This window comes from Balaenoptera borealis, assembly GCF_965194805.1.
Source record: "Balaenoptera borealis genome assembly, chromosome: 15".
In the NCBI taxonomy this organism is placed as follows: Eukaryota; Metazoa; Chordata; class Mammalia; order Artiodactyla; family Balaenopteridae; genus Balaenoptera; species Balaenoptera borealis.
In genome coordinates, this window is record NC_138871.1 from 48,481,193 (window position 1) to 48,490,351 (window position 9,159).

The following is a 9,159-nucleotide window of genomic DNA, read 5'->3' on the forward strand; positions in this document are numbered from 1 at the left end:
CTGTCTCAAAATGTTTCATTTTGCTATAAACTGTATTTACTAGCCGTTTCCATATGAAAAACTCTCTCCACCTCAACTTCACCATCTTCTACATTAATTCATCAAGTATATATTGAGAATTTATGTTCCACTTATAATATCACAAGCACTAAGCAAACCACACTTTCAATGAACAGTCCAAACAAGAAATATTGATTAAGTTCATTTGGCACTGCAATTCTTTTTTCTTGTACATAAAACAGGCACTTTGAAAACTGAGCTGAAATTGAATTACTTTATTGCTACACCCAATTCTCTGAAAGACTATCCATCCAAACAAGACCCCAAATCTGTATAAAACAATTTAGTATCTCAGGAAATTTTCATATTAATTGTAAATCACATTTATTAAATCTTATAAGCACAGGAGTTTAAGGCTGTTAAATAAGCTCCTCAATCGAAGTGTTTTCCAAACTCTGTCTGTATTTTTCATACAACATTAAACTCTCATTGACCTTTACCTGAGGAAACAACTACATTCTTCACAGAAAAGTGAAGACACATTAACTTAATAGGCTTAATTTCTGCTGGTGCAACCACTGTGTGTATAACAGGAATACATCAAGCAAAAAACAGTAAAAGGAAGCTATAAGTTGAGATAAGCAGAACCCAATAATTTTGTATAAATTAAGGGTAATGGGATTTCCCCTAATAAAAAAAGATTGATATTCTCTATTAAAAATGTTAATGAATAAGGATTCAAACAAAGTATTGATACTACTTTTTTTCTAACTGTACTTATCTGCCTATTTAGTGACTTTTCCTAGTATAATGTTACAATCAATTTAAAATTATTGATATGTTTAAATATAATTGGCCTAAAATGCCCATCTTAATTAATTCAAAAATTTCAAAAAAGACTGATAACATCTTAAATGCGCATGAATAAAAAATGGGTATATAAACTGTGGTGTATAATGGAATACAATATAAAATGAAAATTAACAAAGTATAATTATACTCCAACAAAGATAAATCTCATAAATAGAATTTGGAACAAGCCAGACAATTTTTGTTATTCAATTTTATAGGGTTCAGAGGTAGACACACCTAATCTATATTTAGCAAGTCATGACAGGGGTTGTTCTTGAAAGATGAGTTATGATGCCTGAACTGATGAAGACACAGACAGATAACATAAACACATTACTATATATATAATAGATAATCAACAAAGAACTACTGTATAGCACAGGGAACTGTACTCAATACTCTGTAATAACCTATATGGGAAAAGAATCTGAAAAAGAATAGATATATGTAAATGTATAATTAATCACTTTGTTGTATACCTGAAACTAACACAACATTTTAAATCAACTATACTCCAATACAAAATGAAAATTCAAAAAAAAAATGAATCTATCCTCTAACAAAGAAGGGTCTCACAAGTTTTCTCCTGATGCTCAGTCTTCTCCAATTCCTTTTTGTAATCATGAATATCAATATTGCAATTAGTTGTCTTTATGTCTCCCTTCTCTACTAGCCAATGGAGTCTTCAAAATAACCCCTGAGACACTTGAGACACCTGTTTACTGCCTTCTGCCTGTCTCCCTCAGTCTCTACTGGGCAACTTCAAGATGAACTATTTATAAAGTTTCTAAAGTTAAACACAGTCTTCATGGAGATTATGAACTTTAAATATTTTTTGTCATACGAATTTTCCCCATAGTCCAAATTTGCCCTGGATAACACAGAGAGTTGGAATACTTTCTCATATTTGATACCTGGCTCTCACTAATCAAAATCACATATTATTCTGTTTCTGTTCAAATTTACTCGTAGCTCATGAGTTGATCTTTCAGTTTACCCAACCCTTCCTGGAGTTTTTAGGAATAAATGATGACTTTCCTTGCATCCAGAAAAGTAATTTCTGGGACTTTCAGCTCAAGTTAACTCTATAGATATTCCATATATTTTCCCATGCAAGGAAAGAAGGTGATGCTATTACCATCCATTTCCAGGCTGAAATGTACAGCCTCCGTATTGCACAAAGTAATTGGATGTTTTTAAGGGGTATAATATTTAATTTTTAAAGCATATTTCTCAATGAATTCGAAAGTCATTCCATAATTTAGGCCCCTCCCCCTTTTTCCTCTCAGTCTTAAAAAATGTCCTGTTAAAAGACTTCTGCCTTTTCAAAAATTAATGACTTCCATTTTTTTTACATGTACAAGGATGACAGTCTTCTAGCAAAGGTATTTTGGTAGAGGTGAATTTAAATACTGGTTTTTCATCTGCATTTCATCAAGGGGTAAATTTATAAATCACAAAATGGTACATTTAGGAACTTACTTTTTTGGCTGTGGTCTAGTATTTTGACAAATTCAAGAGTATGTCAGGTATGAAATAACATATAAATTTTCCCTGGGATTGTGTATATTATCTTTCAGTTATCTAGAATCAACTTGACTTCATTGTGAGCTTTATATTTTAAACATATTCTTTAGTTGACACAGTAATATTTGGAAACTTAAAATCCAGGACTGGTAATACTTTTCCAAAGTTCCACCCTGAGGAAATATCAATAGAGAAGATTATTTCCCTGTAGGCCATTTCTCTAAGGATAACTGTCTAAATTAGAGGGAAATACCTGGTCAAAGTAATTTCTCCTTACAATTACATACTTTTAAATGATATCTCTAAGGGACAAATCTAGAGGGAATTCCACTTGCACTTCTAACCACTTGATAATCACACCTTTATTCCCTATCTACACTTCCTTTTATTTGACAAACATGTATTGTATTCCTACAACTTTTAAAGCTCCTTCTAGTAATTAAGAACACACATATATCTCAGATGTGGTCTCTGCCTCTGCATCTGTTCTTTTCAAAAAAATTTGATAGCTATTTTTTCTTACACTAAAAGAAAAATGAACTGATTTTATGTTTAAAAACAAATAGTAATTCTATCATCAGAATGCAATTTTTAAAAATTGTGATAAAATACACATAATGTAAAATTTACCATCTTAATCATTTTTAAGCGTGCCATTCAGTAGTGTTAATTATATTCACATTGTTGTACAACCACATCTAGAACTCTTGCAAAACTGAAGTCTCTACCAATTAACAACTCCCCATTTCCCCACCCCCCAGGCCCTGGTGACCACCATTCTACTTTCTGTCTTTATGAATTTGATTACCCATAGGTATCTCATATAAGTAGAATCATACAGTATTTGTCTTTTTGTGACTGGCTTATTTCACTTAGCATAATGTCCACAATAATCATCCATGTTGTAGTATAAATGTCAGATCAAAAGCAATTTCTGCTAGCATTTTATTTTACTTCTTTCTAGTCATATTTGTATACTTTTTCATTTTTCACATAAAGATTTTTCTTTCTGTTTTATTCACTTAAAATAACAAGTATTTTCTTATGTTTAAAAATGTCTTAGGGAGCAAGAGATGTTTTCTTAAAAATAAGTCTTGGAAGTATAATTTTAAATGATTGCATACATGCTTTTACAGCAGAAGAGTTTGCAATTTTTCCCTTCAATTTTCCTTTTATTTGCCTATTTATTTTGCACCAGCTTGATTCCATGACTTTTAATTGGGGATATCAATTTGTACCTATGCTAACATAAATAAGTTTTGGCATATGTTTATCCATTAACTCATTTTATTCAAAGCATACACTATGTGTCGGGCACTTGCTGGTACCAGAGATATAATGCTGGGAGATAATATAAAACACAGAGTTTCTGCTCTACTTGAGATTATAGTTTTACAGGGGAGATAGATATATCAAATAATTATTTGAACAAATGTAAAAGTGTAGTTATGGCAAGGGTTAAAGGTAAAGGTAAATTAATATATGAGTCTTACAGCAGAGTTATAGTAATCACTAAGATCAGAGAAAGCTTCCCTGAGAAAATGAAATTTGAGTTGGTATTTAAAGAAAGGGTAGGAGTTACTTAGATAAACAGGATAAATAAAAATATCTCAAGCAGAGGAAACAGCATGAGCAAAGACCTTTGGTAAGAGAAAGGAGATGAATAAAAAGAATTGAAGGTAGGTTGGCATGTCAAGACAGCAGACAGCGTGGTGCAGAAAGACTGAAGAGATAAGGACAGTCCAATAACACTGCAGGCTTTCAGGCCATCAAAAGGATTTTAAGTAAAGATTTTCAATTTATGATGAGGGACGCTCACACTGGTTAAGGGGTAAAGAATGGATTGGAGGGCAGCCAGGGTGAGTGCAGAAAGTTTAGTTACAAAGCTATTTTTGTAGACCAGGATAGAGGTAATGGGCACCTCTATTGTTGGCAGTCATGATAAAGATGGAGAAAAATGGATGGAGATAAAAATTCCTAACACTTAAAACTAGATGGTGGGAGAGAGGGAGTTGCCAAATTTGTGTCTTTGGATTCTGGGTTGCATTAACTGTCTGAATGGTGGTGCTATTTGTAGGAAGAGCTTGGACTTCCTACAGAGTTTGTGGGGAAGAAGACCACAGGTTTAGTATGGCATATGTTGAGTTTTAGCTTTCTTTGACACCTCCACTAAGAGATGGACAAAAAGGCAGTTGGATATAAACAGCTGAAGCTCAGACATACTGTGTTATCTTAAAAATTACTGTTTTTTGTTTTCTTATCGTTTTATGGCTACTGCTGTTTTGCCATTTATATTATCATTTACAATAATTTAGAGCAGTGATTAGCAAACTTTTTCTAAAAGGGCCAGAGAATAAATATTTTAGGCTTGTGGGACATATGGTCGCTGTGCATTTACTCAACTCTGCCCTTGAAGCAGCTAAAACAAACACAGTATGTAAATGAATGGGTATGACTATGCCTCAATAAAATCTAATTTACAAAAACAAGCAGCCAGTGTTGAGCTGTGGTTTGTTGACCCCTTAGAAAATTTAACACACTTTAAATTATTTGAGACACTGAGTTTACGCTAATATATCTTATACCTATCTACATACTTAATCTATAGTTCTCAAAGTGTAGTTCTTAGACCAGCAGCCTCATCATCTTACTAGAAATGCAAATCTTCCAGACTATCCAGACTTACGGAAACAGGAACTCTGGGGATGGAGTCTAGCAAGCTGTGTTTTAACAAGCCCTCCAGGTGATTCCGATGCCTGCTAAAATCTGAGACCCACCATAGTATAGACTATGGCTACACATTAGAATTATCTGGAAAGTTTGAAAAAAATTCTAATCCCAGAACACTACCTAGAATAATTAAGTTAGTATCTGAGGATGAAGGCCAAAAAATATTATATTTAGAATGTTCTCAGGAGATTTTCATGTGCTGCTAGCGTTTAAGAGCGTTTCAACTAGGTTGAAAGTGATCAATTTCTCCTGAAATTTGTTAATTTCACTAACAATGCACCTAAACTAGTAATATCAAGGGAATTAAAGTTTAAATGGAAACAGACTTATTCTGACTTGACAATTACATGTAAAATTCATTGCATGGGAAATGGTTTAGTTAAAAAAGATTATAGGCAAATTGAAACTAATCTGTGGGCCATTTCATAATTTGTTTTTGCTTTGGTATTTTTGTTTTGTTTTGTTTTTAATAAAAGTTCTATAAATTCCTTCAAATTCTGGCAAAATTTGGGAGAAGAAACTTAAAAGAAAATTCAACTCCTTAAGTCATTTGAAATTAGGAGGTGATTTCTTTTTTCAAACTTAACCTTAAAAAATGGATCATAGAAGATATAACTTATATACTTTAGCCTCATGCATCACAAAATCATGCATGTGATTATATGAATACTGCTACAGTTTGACTTAAAAAATGAAGATGTAATCATTATTTATGATTGTACAACTTATGTAATTTAACTATACAATCCTATCATTCAAATTTACTGAAACCTAATTAAATAAGATCTCAACAGAGGAGACTTAGCATTCATTTTACTTAAATTGACTGCTTTAGGAAAAACACTAAAAGTTTCAATGGTAGTCATCTTGTTTCCTTGAATTTGTGAAATGAAAACCTGTCCGAATATTCATAGCTAATAAGATGCTGAACAGGTGTATTTCACATGGATCTTCTCATTTCACTCACTTGAAAGTAAACATTTTTTAAGTTTCTATTTTGTATTTTGATATTAACAGTTTCAATATATGTCAAGTTATTCAGAACACATTACAAATACATGTTTTTTTCCCCAAATATAAAAAGAGACTTTGATTAAAAATTCTATTTTTATAAAAAAGATTTTAGATCCATGACAGTTTCCAAGTTCAAAGTGGCTCTAAGTGTTATTAGTTTCATTTGAAGCTTCTGCTACAATAATGATGGTTTGTGTGAGTTATTCAGAACACCCAAATTACCAAATTTTATTCCACTTTAAAATATATTTTTCTCAATTGAATTTAAAGCATTCATGGAACACTGCAGACAAAGGAAAATATTTATGAAATATTATAGATAACTGGTCAAAGAACTCCAACTTGTAATGAATTGAGGGATGTGTTGAGGGAAATGGGTTAATAAAACTCTTCAGATTAGTTGCATCACTTCATCCAGACCAAGGGGAGGCATTAAAGGACAAACAAGTTTTTCTGCCAGAAGCGATGACATTATCAAGGTAAGATTCTTGTTAAAATCATTTGGATCATGTAAATTCCAAGGCATTAAAGAGCCAATATAGGATTTCCACTTTGAACAGTTTTACCTATGCTTCTCTGGACAAGATAAGTAAGAATAGTCTTTGGGTTAATCCCTTGAAATTTAGTTTCATGGCTTGATTTTTAGCTATATAACCTAAATAGTCACCTTTTTTTTTTTAGTGGATACTACAATTGCAGACATAGTTTCCACTTCTGTTTCTACTACCCACTGATATTGTTAAACAACTTCAAAAAGTTTGAAAAGGCTATGTCAGTTAAGAGAGTAAGGCGGTGTCACATTAAAAAAAAAAAAAAAAAGTCATGCAATACTGTTGTTTTTGTTACCTTATGCTTTTTGTAGAAATCTACAGCAGTAATTTTTTAAGCCAGAAAATAATTTGTACAAAGCCCATTCATCTTGTGTTTACTTTTAGTTCAACGTGATACCTACATCTGTGGTTCTAAAAGTATAGTGTACATCAAAATCACTCTGATTCAGTAGGTCTAGGATAGGACCCAATAATTTGCATTTCTAACAAGTTGTCAGGTAACATTGAGGCAGCTTCCAGACCTCTCGTTAAGAACCACTAATGTGCATCAAAAATAAGCAAGAAATAATTTAATTGTACTCACTAGGACAAAGTTTACAACTGATTTTATTTAAAAGTGTAGCTAATCCAGGATCACAGAACCTGGGTTTTAGTCTTGACTCTGAGAAACTGAACATACAAATGGGCAACTGCATAACCATATATAAAAACAAAAGTCTTGACTCACAATCTCTGCAGCAACCAGCTCAGGGCGAAACCATAACATCTGCAGTAACTAGTTCAGGAAGACAAACCACAACCTCTTAAAGTAATCTTCCCAGAATGGTTAGGACTTGGTCAATGACGGTCAGCTTCCTTCTTTTTGGCTTCTGCTTCCAACTAATGTCCAACAGAAAAAGCCAAATATGCTTCCTAAACTAATCACACAAGACGCCTTGCTTCTAGTTAGTCTATCTCCAGCTTCCCCATACTAGTACCCCCCAATCAGAGCAGACCTAATCCCTTTTTTGTTTCACAATAAAGTCTTCTCACTCTCCTGCTTGTTTTTACATCCTGTCAAACACAGTGATGGCAGCTGAATTCCTTGATATAGCAAGATCTAAATAAATAGTCTCCATTTGTTTTCATTTGTGTGGTCCTTGCTTATTTCTACAGTTCCATCAATTACTAGCTGTTTGATCTTGGGTAACAAATTCTCTATGCTTCAGTTTTTTCATATATAAAACTAAGGTAATAATAGTATTCATAAACAATTGCAATTTTACTCATTATTTTTAAATTGTATTTAATTCATAAGCTTTATAAAGGATCACTGAAAATAACCTCACTGTAATATATCTGTGTTATATAAGATTATGTTGAAAATATAAAATCTATGAGGAAACCTAGAATCTACATGATAAATTGTCCCTTGAAATCTTTGAAATCTATGCCAGTACAATATTTAATGAACTTGTAAACATTCTTTTACAAAACAAATGTAACTCACATAACCAAAGTTGTTTCTATTTTTGTAAGAGCGGCTGAGAAACTCATAACTATTACTATTTCTATATTTCTTTAAGGCAGATTTTTTTCTTTAAGTTGTTTTGTCAATGTCATTATTTGATAAGCTACTTCAAATTATCCTTGAGACAGGCAAACTAATTACACAAGAAATGCATGTTAAAAAAAAAAAAATACAGGTGAGAACAAAGTCCTTTTTGACTACCAGCCCTAATCTCCATATCCTTTCCAGAGGTGATCACAAATATTAGTTTCATGTATAAACTTCCTACATGTTTTCTACGAATTTATAAACATATTGTTGAAGTCTTACTAATGTATTTCATTTGCTTCTTGGAAAAATATGCTTGCTTTAATATTTTGTTCTTCTCTAATTACTATTTTCAGTCAGTTAGTATATTATTTACTGAGATTTTTAACTATTGTTTATGAATTACCTAGATCTATATCATTTTAACTAGCACAAGACTATTCGAAAAGTCTAGTTAAGAAATATAACTGATCCAGACTGCTACGGAAATATTACTCCACAGAGAGGTTGGGCCTAATCTATCTAATATTTTTTTCATAGAAGCAGAGATGATATAGGGACTGATTTTAACCCTGTAGGGGTACTAGATAAATTGCTAGAAAGAAGAATGCATACTAGAGAAGCATGAAAGATCACAAATGGTGACTGACTTTAGTACAAATTAACTTGAGTCAATCACTCAGCAAACACATACAAAAGTAATGGCTAGTATTTATTAGTGCTTATTCCTTGCTTTCTAAGTACTTATTAATGTAATCTTTTTATCAGCCTCATTTTATAGGTAATCCAACTGAGATCTAGAAAAATCGAGTGAACTCCCCAAGCTTACACAGCTGGTGAACAGCAGATGGGATGTGACACAAAATATCCACATTCAGAAACTAAACTCTTAACTTCTACACAATACTGCTTTTCAAGGAAAAAATATATTCTTCCCAAAATGAATAC

At 32.3% G+C, this 9,159-nt stretch overlaps 1 long non-coding RNA gene across 1 annotated transcript in view; it reads right to left on the minus strand.

The window, feature by feature from the left end:
- The window catches only part of LOC309612528, a 368,024-nt gene extending 365,812 nt beyond the window's left edge, over positions 1–2,212 (minus strand). The window contains exon 1 of the long non-coding RNA XR_014235251.1: positions 2,193–2,212. This is a non-coding gene — a long non-coding RNA (uncharacterized lncRNA). The remainder of the gene's footprint in view (positions 1–2,192) is intronic.
- Between the last annotated feature and the right edge of the window lie 6,947 nt (positions 2,213–9,159).